This window comes from Micropterus salmoides, unplaced genomic scaffold, assembly GCF_014851395.1.
Source record: "Micropterus salmoides isolate LMB-PRFRI ecotype aquatic unplaced genomic scaffold, ASM1485139v1 Ms_hic_scaffold_3, whole genome shotgun sequence".
NCBI classification, from domain to species: domain Eukaryota; kingdom Metazoa; phylum Chordata; class Actinopteri; order Centrarchiformes; family Centrarchidae; genus Micropterus; species Micropterus salmoides.
In genome coordinates this window covers 33,272,167-33,290,607 of record NW_024042261.1, presented here as the reverse complement: position 1 = coordinate 33,290,607, position 18,441 = coordinate 33,272,167, and positions in this window count along the sequence as shown.

The following is an 18,441-nucleotide window of genomic DNA, read 5'->3' as shown; positions in this document are numbered from 1 at the left end:
CTGCTCTTTTATGAAAAGTGCTGTGAGATAACTGTTGTTGTGATTTGGCGCTATATAAATAAAATTGAATTGAATTGAATTGAATTGAATTGAAATGAATTGAATTGAATTGAATTGAATTGGAAATAGAAAACCAAAAGGAAGCACTGTATATGTGGCTGCTGCTGTCACATATGAGAGAGATGTGACCCCCCTCATGACTGCCCGTTATCTTACAATGCCTCCACCCCACTCCAGCTGTGTGCTCCCTGGGTCCATCTGCATGCTGTCTCCTAAGGCCCTATGCCATCATTAACAGGCAGAGTAAGCCCTGGCCTCTCCCAAACCCCTTCTCTCTCTCCATGGCTTCACATAAATGTAAGCCTCCTATGCCGGCCTGCCATTCTTGAAATGTCAGAAGAATTGTCCCAAGGCTTTCCTGCCCGTTAAATTAAGCCAGACATGCAAAACTGAACCTCTAATTAAGTACATTAACTTGGAGCATTGAGCATCCATTCACAGCATTGTGTTGTGTGCTTACAAGCCACCATGGGGGGAAAAAGAGAGTGAGGGGAGGAAAACAAGAGAGAAGATACACTTAACAAGCATATTATTGAGGAAAAAAGTCTAACGACTTGGTGTCTGGAATACACTGATACACAGCAGTATCTTCTTTAAGGATAGAAAAGATGAAACAATTTGTCCAACATCACTGATAACACTGACAAAAGAGGAGGAAGGAGGAGAAAAAACAGAACTCTCTCAGGACCACATTTGTCTGGCCAACACAGCCGATGTGCCCACAGACTGCCTCAAAATGAGTTGTTGTGGGGCCAGCTTTTTGAAATGGCTTTTAAAAATGCATTCATCCAGTCGTACATTTTGAGACAATTCAGTGTTGCTGACTTTCTATGGAACTCACAATTAGGCATTTTGGTTTGGCCTAACACTGTGGTCTGTCAGTTCTTTTGGCCATGTTTGTGTCACAGGGTTTATTGAAAGTGCATTAACTGAGATTTTAACTCTCTGATGCACAAAAAAATTGACATAATAGACCTGCAAGGGTCTGCAATGTTTGGTAGGGATGCTGATCAATGCCAATGACTCAACGATTGCTTTAAGTGCTGACATTTCTGCCTTTCAGAATTTCCCCTCCATCTCCTTCCTTTTACAACTGCTTGATGATGAGGAATGGAGCACCAGCACATTTGTTTCCATCCCAAAAAGCAACATCAAGGACACACAGCAGTGCATTTTAGATTTAATAACTTAATAATGAGCATTGCAAGACAATGGTGGGATATTTTGTGAATACTTTGTACCCCATCTCCAACAGACTAACGTTAGTGGAGCGGAAAACTGGATGACCAAGACAAACTGCAACACTTTACAATGGGATCTGCGGTTCTGGAGAAATCCAATATCATGATATAGTGTGAACAATGACACAGCAAGTAATATAACTAACATAAGCTAAGTTGTGTTATTCTGCGATACTCAAACCTCTCCCACTACTATAGCTAACATCACAACAACGGCATGTCTTCGCAAACTGGAAAGATGAATGTCTGTGGGCAAGACATTTAACGTTAACTGACATGCAAATCATGCCTGGAATGGCTAGCATAGTGTTGTGTGGCCACTTTGTTTGTTTCCCATTTACAGAGCCAGGGCTGTGTACAAACACTGGATTTTAATTCACCGCACATACAGAGTCGCTGACTTTGTCAAAAAGAAGATAAGTACACTAGGAATAGCACAGGAAGCTTCCAAGTATTTACAGTTAACTTAAATCAATACCTTGAATAAAAAAGCTGCGTACTCTCACACACCTTCGTCTGCTTTTTGCTGTTCAGACAATGACTTTCATCAAGACCAGTGCAACTGTCAACTTTTTTTTATTTGCAGCTCAGTAGGCAAAGGACAGGTGTTTTGAACTGATAATCTATTCTGTTTCAAATCTGTGACACCGCTAAGTTAATGTTGATCTCTGCTGTATTTATAGCTTACTATGTCTTGTTAAATTTTATTTTAAATTGCAGGCTTGCATGAGCTGTGTCAGAGCCTTGATGTTGTCTCAGTTCCTTTGTAGCCAATAGAGACTGACATGAATGGAGACATCAGGGGGAATCAGTGGGTGGCTTAAATGATACAAGTTACCATGAATTTAGTGTTATTTATTCTGCCAGAATATTCAGCTATGTCACAGTGTTTAGTATAATGGTCATATTAAGGCAGAAAAGTGGAATGTGTCCTTTCACACATGCTTGAAAAGGCTTTCACATATGCTTCACATATACACTGACAGTAAATATGGATGAATTTCTTTACAGAGGTCAATAAGCAGGGTCAACGGAGGTGAGGAGCTTGTGTCAGTCAGAGGTCAGCAAGTTGCAGAGAGAAATTTCACTGTTAGTTACATCTGCCATCCTTCATTAATGTCTTCACAAGGGAAATACTGGGTCAATATGGAGGTGTCTACGTGTTGATGATACATTGATAATTTAGTTGACAATAATATGACAATATTATTGATTTTTGGCTTTTTTTAAATTTGACTATAAAATAACTAACAATGAAAACTCATCTTGGGAGGAAAGGTGATGGTCTGTTGGTTGGTTGATCCACAACTTTCGTTCCAGATTGAAATATCTAGACAACTAATGGATGGATTGTCCTGAAAGTTTGTACAGACATTCATGGTTCCCAGTGAATGCATCCCACTGACTTGATTCCCTTACTTTACCTCTAGCACCACCATGAGTGGTTTTGTCTCAACAACTATTGGATTGAATAATGAAACCTAACCTTTTATCTAGTTCCATTATCATGTCAAAATATTAATTTGTCCAATACATTGTCTGCAACCGAATAGCACCAAAACTAATGAAATTCCAATCATCCTTAGTTGTAATTTTAGCATGCTAACTCACTTAACTATAATGGTTTATAAACATTACACATGCTAATTATTAGCATGTTAGCATTTTCATTGCAAGCATTGTGATGTGCATGCTGATTTAAGCATTTAGTGTAAAACTGTGCTACAGCATCACAGAGCCCTTGGCACAAGATCTTAGACTTGTTGTTTGTCTACTTGTATCTATGCTATTTTTTTCCTGTCAACAGTATCCAATAAAACAAAAATTATTATACATTGTGTACTGCACAACCTAAAACTCTAATTAAATGATTGATGACATGTCAAATAAGTCATGATTCTTCCTCACATGTGTGAAAGGATGTTGAATGTTTGTTTTTTGTTTTTTTTAATAAATGCTAGCGCTAGATGCACTTATGTTTTGGGTCTCGCTGATTCCGTTTTGCATGAAATGATGACATGAAATGATGAGTGACAAGTCTGCGCAGATCTTACGTCATCCCAGGTAACACTAAAGCATCTAGCAACAAGTTTAAATTGTAGACAATGCTGATGCACAGATATTTGCCTCACATGCTTGTTTCGTTCAACAGACATGATGATGATGTATCCAATCTGTTTAAGAGACTAGGAAGAGCAAGGGGGCAGCCGGCCAACCCTACTGTGACTTACTGGACAACTGTTGGCCAGTTAAATGGCTGCAGGGTGGAAGGACAAGGAGCAGAAGGAGAAAATGAACTGTGAATGTGTCTATGTCAGACCCACAATGGCTAGCCACCATTGGAATACTTGGTCAAATTTATTATTACTCTGGTCCAAACTTTGATGAGTAAGATGGAGAAACTGGTATGAGCACAAGTTTCTCTATCTTAATATAGATATATTTTGTATAAGTTGCAGTCATATCCACTCACATTTTCATTTTGCATGTAAAATATCCTTGATGATGATTATAATGGCAACATCATGTTATTACTGGAATTTTTTGGAGCTTCCAGTCTCTACTTCCTTGAAAAAAACTGGCAATGCTGCTTCGAGCTCCTTTCCCCCCATGTGAGCTATCATGTGTTTGCCAGTGACACTGGCTTTGAGTGTGTGAAATCCAATTCTATGGATGCAGATGACTCAGAGAAAATTTGAAAAGATGTAGATTATATCGACTTTGACACCCCCCTCCCTCCTCCACATCACACAAGTATAAGTCTCATAGATATTCTTGTCTTTGCAGATTGGACATAAGGCATTTTTGTGTATGGCCAGGAGGACACAGCATATGAGGCACAAGTCAGGAATAATGAGAAAGGTAGCAGCACAGGAGGTGAGATAACTGACATTAGTTAACTAGGTTGTCATAGTTTTCAGGGATGGAAAGTGTGAAGAGTGAAAAGAAAAACATTTAAGGAAAAACTGTATAGGAATATAGGAGAAATATTCAGGTTTTTTGATAATCAGGTAAATAACCTAACAACTAAATAGTTCAATTGCAAGTATTTGTATGAAAGGATTGTGGGATATAACAATTCAATATTCAGGAGTTATTTTATTAAATTCATCATGGCCACAAAATGTGGTGTGTGCAGTCCCACAATGTCCAATTCATCAAAACCATTTGGTCAACTCTAATGGTAGAACAATTGTTTGACAGATACTACACACTGTATTATAGTCTGTATACTGTAGAGCAGTTAAAGGAAAGCTTCTTCTTCACTGTTACCTTACCTCTGTGACTGTGACACTGTTGAAACTGTGCTCAGAAAGTTGGAGAAACTTCCACAGTGAATCATATTGCATAATTGGAGCTGTATCAGTTATGCTGCTGCTCACAAACACTTATTATGTACCATGTGGCTTGAAATTCATGAAATAGCTCCTTGTAATGCCTTGTCTGTCACTCTGAAGTTAGCTGTCAGCGGACATAAGTTAGTAATGGGCTGGCACTGGGATAATTGGCTCAATTTATTAACTTGATTAATCTCGCTCACAATGAATGGTCCAACTTTAAATCAGAGGCTGTCGAAGGGGACGCTTTGTCAAAATGTCAACCACAAGGAACTCATAGGAGGTTTCTACATGTTCCCAGCTACCTCTATGTATGCCCATTTAGCTGTAGGCTTATCATTACACCATATAATGTATAAAAAAGGAATAAAAAGACAGGATGAATAAAAACATTGTTTACATTTAATTAATCAATTAAATTAAACATTTTATTTAGTGCAGGTTTCATTCTCTTAAGTAGGTTATGATGATTCACCCTGAACCTCACTCACAGGTTTTACTACTAGAATTGTAGTACCGTTGTAATGGTTACTCTTACACTGCACACTTCACATTGTTGGGATGATAATGTTTTTACATATAGTTATTAGTAGAAACTTTTCACAGACGTGTTTTTCAATGAAAGTGTGCAGGCACCAAAACTCTCATTTTATTGTTACATGCACTGTAGCTTCCATGTTTGAAAAGACTCATTCAAATTTCCCATGGCAATTCCAGTTAGCAGCTGCAGCTGTCGTGGAGCACCGGCTGCTAGTGACATTATCCAAGACCTTATGTTGTATTGACTAAATATTACTGCCTATAAAAAACTGATTTCCTCACACTGAGTTGCTATATGAGACTGCCCTCTCTAATAGCCCTGAACACATTTGATGCTGCTCCATCCCTCTGTAGGGACCTGTTTTCATAATGTCACACTTTATTTATTTTAACACAATGTAAAATTCAGAGAGAAAACGGTTTCTAAAACACACTGGGAATAGTTGTAAAGTTGCTTGAAAACTCTACATCATCATAGTCATCATAACATGGTCAGATTTGCATAAATCATCAAATAGACAAACAGACAAACTCAGTCTCATGGATATTTTTGTCTTTGCAGATTGGACATTTTTGTGCATTGCCAGGAGGACACAGCATAAGAGGTACAAGTCAGGAAAAATTATAAAGGTAACAGCACAGGAGGTGAGATAACTGACATTAGTTAACTGGGTTGTCAAACTCTACATCATCATGACATGGTCAGATTTGCAGAAATCATCAAATAGAGGGTATGCGCATGACGTCACAGAACACAGTTACGTTCACTGAGTGGCAGAAAGACAAGCAGCAGTGTTAGCTTGAATCAGCTAAAACACAAACAACACATCTAAAATGGGAAAGAGCTGGACCACTGGTTCTTTGGTAGGCAGTAAGGATCACTTTTAAGTCCGACTGCCTTTAATTTGAGCAAATAATCACTTGTTTTACTCCCAGTTTGCTAAATGCAGCCATGGTAACAGATGTTTTGCCACTCAGTCCAGCATGTTCAGGAAGGAGAAGTTACATCAACGCATACCCTATAGACAAACAGACACACTAATGCTACCTGAAGAATTGCCTTGAGCTTTAAACGAGTTGCAGAAGGTATAATATTATTATTATTATTATTATTAATATTGAGTAAATTTTTTCTCAGTAAATATATTTCTAAAGGTGCTATTTACATGAAATGTTGGTAACAACCCATACACAAACAAACAAAACAAATAAGTTCAGAAATTAAAAATGTGTAATGATATGAAATGACAAAATTATTGAACACATGAAGAAAAGGAGGTCTAAAAAGGCATGGGAAGCCATCAGTAATTAGAAAGCAATCCTGCCCTTTGTCAGTCCCATCTGACGGCCTATAAAAACAAAGAACGTCTCATGATGGGTAAAAACAAAGAACTCTCTCAAGACCTTTGCAGTCTTATTGTTGCAAAACATACTGATGGCATTAGTTACAGAATGATTTCTGAATATTCTAGTAAACACTGTTGGACACTGGGACATGATCCAGGAGTGGAAACAAAATCATTTCACCATAAACTGGCCACAACCAGGTGCTCCTCGCAAGATTTCTGACAGAGGAGTGAAAAGAATTATTGAGAGTTGTCCAAGAGCCAAGGACCACTTGTGGAGAGCTTCAGAAAGACCTGGAATTGGCAGGTACAATTGTTTCAAAGAAAACAATAAGTAATGCACTCACCACCGGGGCCTGAATGCACACTCACCACGCAAGACTCCATTGCTAAAGAAAAGGCATGTTGAAGCCTGTTTAATCTTTGCTGCACAGCATTTGGATGTCTTTGGAAGTCTGTGAAATACTGGGAGAATATAGTCTGGTCAGATGAGAGCAAAATTTAACACTTTGGATGCCATAATACACACCATGTTTGGAGGACAAATGGCATTTCACATCACCCCAAAAACACCATACCAACAGTGAAGTTTGGAGGTGGGAACATCATGGTGTGGGGCTGTTTTTTCAGCATACGGTACTAGCAGACTTCATATGATTGAAGGAAGGATGAATGGAAAAATGTACCGAGACATTCTTGATAAAAATCTGCTCTGATCTACCAGGATGATGAAGAAGAAATGAAGGTGGACATTTCAGCAAGACAGTGATCCCAAACACACAGCAAAGATAACTCTCTGTTAAAGATGAAGCTTCTAGAAGCCAATTTACTTTTAGCCAATTAACTGACTTGAATCCAATACCAAAAGAACTATGGACTGTGTCGAAGAAGGGGCCACAATCACACCTGAGCAATGCATGCAACCAGTTTGTCCATTCATCACACTTTTTCCCTGTGTCATTTCACATTATTACACCTTATTTTAGTTTTTTGTATGTATGGATTACTTGGGTTGTTACCAATATGGAAATTTGTGAAAAAATGTGAAAATTTCATATTAATAGCACCTTTAGAAATATGTTTACTGAGAAAAATGGTGACGTGTTCAATACTTATTTTACTCGCTGCATCTAAAGTATCTGCATGTTACAACCACTTTTGTTCATCTGATGCTCTGTGTCTGTGTAACACCAAATTTACCATATACACAGTATAAGTTTAAAATAGTGGTAGGTCCTTGACCAAAGTTCAGAGCAGTAATCAATCATTTTAGACTTGTAGACAGTTCTGGTCAAGGGTAAGGTTAGGGCCGATAAGTCTAGTCATTATCCACCATTAAATCACACTCACAAGCACTATTAAGTGTCTAAACAGCAGTTCTAAACTGGCTGTTTGTCTAAAACTGTAGGAACTGCAGCTGGAAGTGCCTCCTTCTGTGTTAATGGTTGTACCTGTTTGATCCAGCAGCCGAGGTCCACTAATTTGACGTGATGACCATATAGTATGTTACATATCAAGTGAGTGAAAAGCTTTATAATGCACTCATACCTGGAAGAACTTTCAGGATGAAGGCACTGATGTTGATGAAAACAGCAATTCCACATTCAAATAGTTTCACTTTGTTGTGTAAGCGGGAAACAATGTAACTGGACTGTCATTAAATTAAATAACATCACATATCTAAATAAGGTGTAGAAATAATTGCTCTGTGACAGGGTTTTGGTAATGGTAACTATCTGCATTTGGATAATAGTACTTTTATTCATTTTAATGATACGGCCCTCCCTTTCATAAGCTCGTTTTCAATGGGTCTTAGATAAGTTAATTGAAATATAGTGCTGTGGTGACAGTGGAGCAGCTCTCAGAAAAATAACCATTCTTGGACATTTGTCATTTATGGCAGGTTTACAGCCAGGTCACGTGAGTGGTGATAAACTGCTATGTGTGTGTGTGTGTGTGTGTGTGTGTTTTTAAGTTTTTTTTATCAGTAGTTCTATTAAGGTCATAGATAGGAAATTTAAGGTGATGGTGGATGACTCGTGGCAGTTGCATTAATAAATGTGCCTCTTCCTATTAAATACAGTCAGTCTGCATAAATTAACTTTTATGGAACCTGCATTATGAAATCTAACTTTTACTTCAACATCACTGTGTTCAAGCTGATAAATATATTTAATAGATCAACTGAGCAAAATATCTTGATCAAGATTTATAGTTAACTGTCCCAGATAGATAAATAACATGAATGCAAAGATAACTCTAGTATGAAACTCTAGAGTATAAATATCTAGAGTATTGAACCCTCTTTTTTCCCTGCTGCTTAATAAGTACCAGAATTTCATATTTTTTGCAAATTTGGATGAAAACTTTATGTCACCTTCAAATGGAGCCATCAGATTTTAACTTTGATGAAAGACTTTTATAGAATTGTCAGCTGGAGCCAGAGCTCCTGCAGAGTTTACACAAGGTGGCTGAGATTGGACTTCAGAGTGCTAAAAGACAAAAGACGAGCGACACAGCCAGAGTTAAGGAGTGTTTCATCTGATCTATGTGTGGTTTAAAAATTTATTTTCCTATACAGTTTCTCTGTGTCTTTTTAGAAGCGGGTGCAGCAAATTGGACAAAACCAAAGAAAATCTCAAATTAAAAATGGTTCATCTTTCTTCAGTTGTGATGTGTTTCCTTATATGGTCTCCATGCAGACACTGTCATAATACCAACACAGTAGCTACATGACTGCCTGCCAATCAGTCAATAGGAAATAAGATGAACATTTTTTCAAAAACACTAATTTTATAATGTAAATTGTACTAATCAACCACTATAAAAAGACTAACGAGTAAACAACAGCTGCACCACTGTCAAAACCCGTATCATAACGGGTGTAGTGGTGTGATCCAAGTTTTAAAAGATGATGATGAGATGCTTGTTTGAATTCAAATTAACGTCAGAAGCTTTTAACTGACTCTGTTATTCAGAGTGACTTGCAGTACAATGAGCTAAAGAGGTAAGTTAGCTTCACATCCAGGAACCCACTGTTCCTGTAGATGTGTCTGCAAAATCATAGGCTGATATAAAGATGATGGGTCAAAGGTCACAACCACACTGCCCTGATAGAGGTAACTAAATATTACTCTGCCTCAAGAATCATCATGAATAATCACTATTCTTTGTTGTCCCGCTTTCACACACACACACCTACACACACACACACACACACACTCACACACACACATAGCTTCAACCTTTTGAAGTGTAATGTATGAAAATTACTTTCTACACGATAGCATGAAGCACCCTCCCCACACCCCTTATCTCTGACTGTGTTTTGTTTATCTGCCTCCTCACCGTTGCTCTCCATTTATCAGCTGCTCTGGCATTCCTGTTAAAGAATCCCCGTGGCTTGTCTCTTGGACAATGATGGACACAGGTGGTCAGAGAAAAGTGTCCACATGGCTGAGACCAGAGCACTGTCCTGGGGCTCTGGCAGTGGCCTTGAAGGCTTATCATCTCTCCACAGAAGTGCTTTTTCATGCTTTTGATCTCGTGTAAATTAGTTTCTCTGGCTTTTCTGTTAAAGCAATTTTCCTCCCCGCCCCTGTCACAGAAAATCCCAGTGGCGATGGGTATGATCAGAAACTTATAGAGTGTCATTTCTGCTGTCTGCGGCTGTGACCTTGATTGACAATCTTAAGGAGGGTAGTTTATGAGATAAAATACTTACAAGGAAATAACTGTGAAGGGAAATACAATTAACTTAATCTGAGCACACAACACTTAACCAGAGCTGCCATCAAGAGGTCACAACTTACCATTATTTATTTCTAGTAGTTAGTTCTTCTAGTAACAGATATAATTAAATCAAAAATAATAAACAAAAAACTATATGAAAATAAACATTGGTTACACAAATTACAATTTAGTAAAAATGCTATTTATTGTTATTTGAAAAAAAATATAAGCATCAAAACTTTAGATTACAACACCAATACTACAATTCTACTAAAATAAGTATAAAGTAATACATTACATTAAATACAAAAAAATAAAAAAATAGGATTTACCATGTGAAATAAAAAGCCAAACTATAGGCTATACATTTGTCTATGAGCTACTACCATAATTAAAAATGGTTTCACATTTAATAAAGCACTTGTCCATCCTTTCAGGAAAAAGACTGATTGTACCCTCACATGCCACAGTTTAAATCCTCTGAGAAATCAGTGAAGGAGTTTTATCTTTTTAAATCCAGGGAACTATTGTGAACACAAACATATGAAATCAGGGACCTACTGAGCACCAATTTTGGCAAAATCTGGAGAGAGTCTGACATACTCTGTTGAAAATTGTGTTTAATTAATTTAATTTATTAAAGTGTAGTAGTAGTGTGTCGTCTTTAAAGTTTTGTGGTTTGTAAATGCAATATTAACCTCTTCCCCCCAGGTTTTTTCAATGAATTTGTACTTCAGCACTTATCCAATGGAGAAAAAAAATAATTGTAGTAGTGTAGTAGATGTCTTTGTTATACTATTGTCTGTAGGATCAATACCAAAAAAAAGAGATAAGAATGATGTCTCACATTAGATCACATTATGGGCAGAAATGACTCAGGGGCAATGCAATTATATTAAGAAGTGTGATGCAATTCATGGCACATTGTTCCCCTCAACATGTTACTACATTTAGCTGTTAATAATACAAAATATATGTACTGATGTTGATTAATCACGTGTTGCTTGAACATTTTCTTTGATTTATTTATAATGTATGAAAGCCAGATGTGCCTCCCCAGATTGTCGGGGAGCGCGCGTGCACGATATGCGCGTGCATTCGCCGTTATCAGCTGCTGAATAGCAACAGACAGTTTTGTTCAGTTCAGCAGGGACAATTAAGCTTCTATAACTTCTCCCTTGTGATTTGTGTGCGTGAGTGAATCAGGTGAGAATCTGCTTAAGTTTCTTCAGCAAGTTAATTTCCTGTTAACATGCGTGCCTTTGTATATTTCTCAGTTTCTATTTGTACATTTTGCTGTCTTTCCATGTGCTAGCTTGAATCAGTGAATGCTATTATGGGTTATGTCAATAATAGGTTATTTGAACATCAAGTGTAAGGAAGTTTTCAGATTTGTTGGAATATTTAAGATTTATAATAGAAACCTTTATTTGTAAGAATTTGATTTGAAGATATTTCTCCTTTGTTAATTTCCAGAACCACACCCATTCACTGTTGTAACCTGTTGCTGGAATAAATAAAGCATCCTCTCAGAATCGATTCTCTGGTCGGAATCATTTCATCCATAGTTGTCAGACCCAAACCAATTGTTTCCTGAGGCCCCCTTCCTCACATATAAGGACAACACACATCATCAACATTACTGTAAATTTGCCAGTGTTAGCCCACTCGCTAATTTTCAACTGCAGTCTTTCGGCAAGATGTTTTGAAACCTTTAAAATGTTAAAAAATTACAGAACAAGGACAACACCATAAAGACAGCAGCAGCAACAAAACACAAATTCTCAAAACACAACACAAGCCATGCTTAGTTTTATATGCTGCATTTTTCCAAACAAGGACACATCATCATCGACTACGCGCAACAAAGCTTAGTTACTTTGACAGAAGTTGGACTACATTTTGCTACAAATGCTGTCCACATTGGGTTTAGTAGGAAAAAAACTAAAAAGATTGACAAACTGCCATGATTACTATAAAGCAACTGGTAATTGTCAGTGGCCCGCAGGGATGTAATGGGACTTAAAAATTTGAGACAGAAGCCTTTTTATGCAAGCGCAATTTGGGGGCGCAGAAAAATATTTTTTGCAGTTATTTTAATACATATAGTGTTTTTGTTGTATACAGTCAATCAGATTATGCTGAAGACCTTCAAGAAACCTTAGTATGATGCCTGCCTCCTCAGTTTTTATAAGCAAGGCAGCACTGAGCAAGAGTCAGGCAAGCCTGAGTCAGTCAGAGGGCTAAAATACTTAAATATTATCAAAACAATGCAGTCCCATAAAAAAGAGCAGTGTGTGTGTGTGTGTGCATAAAAATCAAATCCCTCATCTTCAGCTCTGAGTAGGCTTCTCCCTGGCTCAGCTTCCCCTGTGCTGGACCCTCTACTTGTTGATTATTCAGTTACATATGCATGAGAAGAACATCAGTTATAAATATGACTAAAAATAATCCATTCATGGATTCATTCATCCATTCTATCTATGCATAATATGATTGCCTAACCAGCCCTCCACACTGCCCCTGTACCTGTCACTGTTTTGTCTGGTTCCATCGACCTCCTCATCCTCCTCCTGCTGCTCCTCCTTCTCCTGCAGCTCCTCCCGTTCCTCCTGTTCCTTCTCTCCCCCCTTATCAACATGACTAGGGTCATCATCACCCTGTCGCTCAGCTTCACCTCCACTGACCTTAACAGCTAATATACATAAAAAATGATTCCTCACTTATAGAACAATGTTGTCTTTGTGTGATAACACATTGTTGTTTATAATATATCTAATAAAGCCTCTATGCCTATACATAAAAGCATATATAAATCATTTAGATATATAATAAATGCATTTTTTATCGTGCACCTGTCTCTGTGCCGGGTACTGCCCCAATTTGGCGCATTTAGCTGCCTCTTGTGCCAGCATTTTTAGGGCCCGAGCACGACCGTGCGAGGTCCCTATTGAAATTGCTCGGATTATTTTTTTTTTTTTTTTTTTTTTTTTTTTTCTGCAAAGTAGGCCCAAATGACATGGCCTAAACATACTCGAAAACTCACCAAAATTTGCAAACATGTCAGAACCGGTGAAAAATTTCGTATTCTACAAGTTTCGCACATGGGCGTGGCAAAATGACTCGCTAGCGCCACCTAGAAAATTGGAAATGATTAGCCCCTCGTTCACGTTCAACCTACATGTACGAAATTTTCTGGGGACATGTATCGTATCAAGACGCACAAAAAAGCCTCAAGAACCCATAGCCTAAAGTCAACAGGAAGTCGGCCATTTTGAATTTTATGGCCATTTTTGGATGATTTACATACTTCGTACTTTAACGAACTCCTCCTAGGGATTTAGTCGGATCGACCTCAAATTTCTGCTGTGCCTTCTAAAGGCATTGACGATGAAAAGTTGTGCTATTTGCGCGTTTTCGTCAATGGGCGTGTCCGTGGCGTCGATGATTCGCAATGAAACAGGAAGTTGTTGTAACTTCAGTGTACATGCTCACATCCGGACCAAACTGTACATGTAGGATGAGAGTCCCGCCCTGAACACATGTACATGCCGACATTCACCCACAGTCATAGCGCCACCTGCTGGCAACAGAAAGTGACCTTTAACGAAGCAGCCCCCGCCGCACGTTTCACCTACGTGCACGAATTTTCTGTGGTACGTGTATCTTGTCCAGACGCACAAAAAAGTCTCTTGGAGCCATAGCCTAAACCCAACAGGAAGTCGGCCATTTTGAATTTTACGTCAAATTTTGGATGATTTACACACTTCGTACTTTAACGAACTCCTCCTAGGGATTTAGTCCGACCGACCTCAAATTTGTGCTGTGCCTTCTAAAGGCATTGAAGATGAAAAGTTGTGCTATTTGCAAGTTTTCGTCAATGGGCGTGTCCGTGGCGTGGCGTCAAAGATCAGCTCTTCGCCATGACACGGAAGTTGTCGTAACTTCAGTGTACATGCTCACATCTGGACCAAACTGTACATGTAGGATGAGAGTCCCGCCCTGAACACATGTACATGCTGACATTCACCCACAGTCATAGCGCCACCTGCTGGCAACAGGAAGTGAATTTTAACGAAGCAGCCCCCGCCGCACGTTTTACCTACGTGCACGAATTTTCTGTGGTACGTGTATCTTGTCCAGACGCACAAAAAAGTCTCTTGGAGCCATAGCCTAAACCCAACAGGAAGTCGGCCATTTTGAATTTTACGTCAAATTTTGGATGATTTACACACTTCGTACTTTAACGAACTCCTCCTAGGGATTTAGTCCGACCGACCTCAAATTTGTGCTGTGCCTTCTAAAGGCATTGAAGATGAAAAGTTGTGCTATTTGCAAGTTTTCGTCAATGGGCGTGTCCGTGGCGTGGCGTCAAAGATCAACTCTTCGCCATGACACGGAAGTTGTCGTAACTTCAGTGTACATGCTCACATCTGGACCAAACTGTACATGTAGGATGAGAGTCCCGCCCTGAACACATGTACATGCTGACATTCACAGACAGTCATAGCGCCACCTGCTGGCAACAGGAAGTGACTTTTAACGAAGCAGCCCCTGCCGCACGTTTTACCTACGTGCACGAATTTTCTGTGGTACGTGTATCTTGTCCAGACGCACAAAAAAGCCTCTTGGAGCGATGCCCTAAAATCAACAGGAAGTAGGCCATTTTGAATTTTACGTCAAATTTTGGATGATTTACACACTTCGTACTTTAACGAACTCCTCCTAGGGATTTAGTCCGACCGACTTCAAATTTGTGCTGTGCCTTCTAAAGGCATTGAAGATGAAAAGTTGTGCTATTTGCGAGTTTTCGTCAATGGGTGTGTCCGTGGCGTGGCGTCAGAGATCAAGTCTTCGCCATGACACAGGAAGTTGTTGTAACTTCAGTGTACATGCTCACATCTGAACCAAACTTTACGTGCTTGATAACTCTCCCACCCCGTTATGGAGGACCGATCCTGACACAGTCAGAAATAAATACAGAAATAAATAAATGCTCAATAAATAAATAAGCATCCAATTAAATACACAAAAAAATAAAGTAAATAAATAAATGTAGGTAGTAATTAAATTATACAAGGAGACATAAATGTATATATTTTAATTAGTGCCTTTACTATTCACCTTTGTTATAATTACCTTATTTGTTTATTCAACTTTATTTATTACAAATTTTTTTAATGTATTTATTTATATGTGTGTTTTAATATTTTTGTCTGTTTTATTCTTCCTTTGTATTTATTTACCTTATTTATTTTCACCCATGGTATTTATTTCTTTTTGCCTGTCTTTTTTAAATTTTTGTATGCATTTCTGCCTCATTATGCAAATGAGGAGGGGCTGTGTCTCAAGGGGTCATCTTCTCTGCTATTGGTGGACCAGTCAGACAGGAGAGCTCCTACTCTGCCTGCAGACATCAACGATCTTGCCCCTCACACAGTCAGATGGCTTCCTTCAGTGCGCTGAGGTGTTTAACAACTCTGAAGACAATACTACCAGCAATGTCTTCCTTCTCTTTTCACGTAGACGCTCCGACAGACGGTGCTTTCAGTTTGCTGCATGCATGGACACAGAACTGCGGTACAGCACACAGTAACGATGAAATGTGTGCTGTTCTCACATTCTTCCTCTGTATGTACACATAAACAACAAGGCAGGGAAATATAAAAGGAATTTATTTTATTGTTTGGGTACATTATTGTTCAGTGTACATGCTCACATCTGAAACAAACTTTACGTGCTTGATAACTCTCCCACCCCGCAGACATCTACACGCCAACACCGATTTATATTCATAGCGGCAAGTGCTATGTAGCTCCACATAGGGGACACAGGAAGTGACATATAACACCTTCATGCGGCGTCATAACCGCGTAGCAAATTCACAGCCGCACCGGCAGAGCTCCAGAATATGCAACTCGGCCGGCTCACACGCGGACGCGCTTATAAGTGCGAGGGCCCGCCCAACGCTGCTTGCAGCTTTAATTTTCTACTTAATTTTTTGTTTTTCGGCACCACACATTTCTTTTTCCTCTTTCTTTCTTTTCTGCATAGCATCTCTGTTGCGATTGTCACTCCACCCTGCGCTGAATTCAGCCCAGACAAAATGTTTTGAGATTGAACTCCTCTCAGATGGAAAGTAGTCCTTTGATCTGCGCTGTTAATCAGATTTCAGCAAAAACGAGCATCGTCCAAGTTGGGAGGGGCCACTTGTATCCCCCCTCAAAATTGAAAGTATTAGTTTGTCCTAGTCTGATGGACACACAGGGGGCCTTTCCGAAGCTAGACCCTCGCCACTTCCACTTTGATACGGAGTGAACTTTGGTCGGAGTCACCCTCACAGGTTTTTTGCAATAACGAAACTGAAAGCATTCGTCATTCATTTTGTGTTTGCGTTTGTGTCAAATATTTCTTTAAGAACATGACTTTAGATGCCTTTTTAATGCCTTTGTTGCTTGTTACGTGTATCCGCGTTGTGTCATGTTTTGGCTGAAGATTTTCGTATAAGATGAAAACAATTTAATAAAAACAACAGTTGTATTGTCTATCAGACAAGATCATTTTTTATTAAACACAATGTTGTTTACCTGTGAAAGGTGATATGAAATGTTACTGTAGTTTCGGAATTTAAAAATCCCATATCAATGTGGCGGACCCTCCGCATGACCACGCAAACGGAGTGGAAGTAGGTAGGGAGAGGGAGTAGCAAGCCGTTTCAGAAAGGCCCACGCAGACAACGTTCGGTGTAGCTGACCAGCCAGCCGCCCAGTGTGGTCGCAGATCATAAAGTTAAACATGAAAAACTGAACAATAAAAATTCCTGACCCTGAAATGGACCGCCAGGAATGTTCCCGAACTTCCCGATGGCCAATCCGCCCCTGGTGGCCCGTGTGATAGAGGAGATAATCAAATCCATTACTGTGGTGGTGATGAGGAAAAGCTGATCTTTTTCAAGCCCCTTAAGCATTGTGTATCTCATTGTGTTTTATTGCAGGCGGAAAAAAAGTTGATGTGTGATCCTCGGGAGTAGGCTACATTTAATTTCTCATAGATGAGCCCTTGCTGAGAGACTTTACTGTTCTACTTCTGTGCTTCCTCCCTCCAGGCCAAAAATGTTATCTCCTATTCATTATTTGGCTTGTCATAGCATATGCATTGCCAGACAAGAGAACTGCTCCCAAATAATATGAAATTGTTTGAAAAACTTGAGTCACAGTATAAATAAACTTCAGCCAGTGTCGGCCTACCAGAACTACTCTCCCAACAATATGTGATTAGGAAAAGGAAAAAGGCTTTACTCTAAGGATTGGGTATGATGTATAGCAGGATGAATAATGTTTATTGCTTGTGGCCACTGAGAGGAAAGGGCCCATCTCCCTCTGCCGAGGAGTGTCACATGGAATTTGTTTCCATTTGTGCAAGGCAGCGAATCAGTCAATTTCATCTCAGTTTCCCTTTTCACTTCTATGCATCCCAATGAGCTTAACACAATATTAAAATATGGCAGAGGAAAAAAATGAGAAAAAATGAGCGTAATGCCCATCTGAGCTGCTACTCCTACTGTTCCTGTCCCTGTTTCCTGCATCCACAGACAAAATTCATTGATTCTGACTGCTAAAGTTTTTGTAAAAGCAGAAACACTTCCACAGTATGATGCATTAACAGTCCACATGCAGGATATGAGCACACATGCACACACACAGGCACACAAAGCAAAACAGATGCATTTAATATGCTTGTCTGAAAGGTCAAGTGTTCAAAGGAAATTGCCTTGTCCAACTTATTGGAGAATATAATGAGATGGAATTGTTTATGCATCCACTAAACACTTGTCACAATTGATGCTTTTTCCCTGGTTATTCTGATACATAACCAAAAATGAGAAATCACTTCAGGTTGCTTTAATATGCTTGTGGTCACTCCTGTCTTTGATTCTGGGTGTGACAGAGATCTCTTTAAAGCCTGTATACAGACTTGGTGCCCGGAGCCCGGCAGTGTAATTGGTCACAGACACGTTGCAGGTGTGCTGATAATTCCCTTACTCCATGCCAGAGCTTAGCTTCGCTTGTTGCTATGCCACCTTGTGTGGTAACCAGGGAGCTTGTTAGCAATTTTATAAATTTGCTGTGGTGCTGGAGGTGGACAAAATAGCAGAAACTTATATCCCATAGAGGTGTTGATTCA